At 35.1% G+C, this 1,987-nt stretch overlaps 1 long non-coding RNA gene across 2 annotated transcripts; it reads left to right on the forward strand.

Annotated features, from left to right (window-relative positions):
* Positions 1-421: 421 nt before the first annotated feature.
* LOC145086841 (uncharacterized) lies at positions 422-1,472 on the forward strand. Of its 2 annotated transcripts, XR_013700658.1 has the most exons (3): positions 422-562; positions 645-816; positions 1,072-1,472. It is a non-coding gene; the product is annotated as an uncharacterized LOC145086841 (long non-coding RNA). The 2 variants fall into 2 exon arrangements; XR_013700657.1 differs by having other exon boundaries at positions 422-816.
* The last annotated feature ends 515 nt before the right edge of the window (positions 1,473-1,987 follow it).

Here is a 1,987-nt window from a genome sequence, read left to right on the forward strand (position 1 = left end):
TGCCAAAATCAGATTTTGTTTATATCATAAAGTTTAACAAACATCAAAACGAAAAGTAATGATTTGGTATACAGATTGTCGAACGAAGTGACGATTGACGAACTCTTGAAATTGGGAACATAATTTGATATAGGACTCAATCTCTGATGGTCTAATATAGGTTAATTCATTTTAATGAACTTAATTCAAATTCAATAAAGACTAAACTGCACAAATGGTCCCTGTGGTTTGTTCAAAATTGCCACTTTGGTCCAAAAAAGTTTGGACTAGCACTAGAGGTCCAAACTTTTCATTTTATTGCAGGTTTGGTTTGTTTCAAAATTGGAAGAGGATAAAATGACTTTTTTGCCCTTGTTATTTGTTTTTTATTTTCTTTTTATTTATTGCACTAGTTTTTAACTGAAAATAGAAAAAAAATTAATTAAAAATAAAAAAACAAATACATCTCTCTCTCTCTCTGTGTGATACATCATCTTCTTCAAAACCCACCATCAGGTCCTCACCATTGTTCTTCCTTCCAGCCACCACAAATCAACCAACAAAAAATACAACCCAACACCAGGTATGTTATTGTCCTCATATCCCTTTATTCTTCTTCTTTCTCTTCTCCCTTTCTGTTTCTCTCTTAATTTAAAAAAACCCAGATTTGGGGACACTCCAAACCTCTGTTATGTCGATGATGAGGCAGCGATGGCACACCCATTCTTTCTCACCGGAGAAGATGAACAAAAACCAAACCAGATCCTAGCCTCAAGGTCGTTGTAAAATAACGATGATCAATCAGCGATGGTTACAAACGATGCCATACAAATCCAAGTAACATCTTTCTCTCTCTCTCTCTCTCTCTCTCTCTATCATGCCCATTGCCTTCTTCCCATAGAATATCAAACACACACATTCTCTTTGAGAATTAAACACACACACACACACACTATCGTTTGCATTTATTTCCAGAAGTAATTTTAGGGCTTTTAGCCCTAGAAATTAGATACAAGTTCACTTACTATCCTTTTCATTTATTTCAGATGTTCAATTGTTCATAATAATCGATTTTGGTGTTGATTGTGTTAGATTGCAGAGGAGGTGATTGGATATCAGTGCTTCACTGGAAACCTCTTTTTGGATTCAATCGTTTTTTTGTGAGTTTTATTTATGTTTGGGTTCTGCTCTAATGTGAATCGCTATATCAGACTGTATAATGTAAAGGTGAAGAACAATAATTATAGATTTAGGGCTTCTCCTTTGAACTCGAAAATCAGGAATAAAAAGATGAAATCAAAGAAATCTTGATGCCTGTAACTTCAATAAACTCAGAAGCAGATAAAGACCGATACCGATGAAGAGATCTGATCAGCCGTTTGTGTTTGTGTGTGTGTGAGAGAGAGAGAGAGAGAGAGAGAGAGTTTTTGCATTTTTATTTTCTATTTTATTTCTGTTATAAAAAAATATAGAAGGAAAATTTTCTTTTTTTATTTTTCTTTTAATCAGAAAAATCTTTAAATAATAAAAAAACCGAAAAAGAAAAAGGTAAGGGCAAATTCGTCTTTATGAAAAAGTTTATAGCAAATAGGACCAAACTCGCAACAAAATGAAAAATTTGGACCTCTGGTGCTAGTCCAAACATTTTTGGACCAAAGTGGCAATTTTCGACAAACCACATGGACCATTTGTGCAGTTTAGTCTTCAATATATATATATATATATATATATATATATATATATAGTCATAAAAGCGGGGGCAGAGCGGGCTGGGGATTGTTGTACCCGGTCCTGGCCCCATCCCCTGTTATAGCATAATGGGGATTCCGACCCCGTACCTGGTACCCGTTTTGGCGGGGAATACCCGTTCCCGGTTGGGACGGGTTAACCGGATTCCTCACCGGGTCGGGTGAAATTTTCATCTCTAATAATCAGTGTTGTAAAAGTCAGTTAACCTCGCTGAGTTTTTGGAATTTGGTTATACTTGTATAATTATAGCATTTACTTA

The sequence above is a fragment of the Lactuca serriola genome, chromosome 2 (assembly GCF_051521515.1).
Source record: "Lactuca serriola cultivar US96UC23 chromosome 2, Lser_US96UC23_V15, whole genome shotgun sequence".
In the NCBI taxonomy this organism is placed as follows: domain Eukaryota; kingdom Viridiplantae; phylum Streptophyta; class Magnoliopsida; order Asterales; family Asteraceae; genus Lactuca; species Lactuca serriola.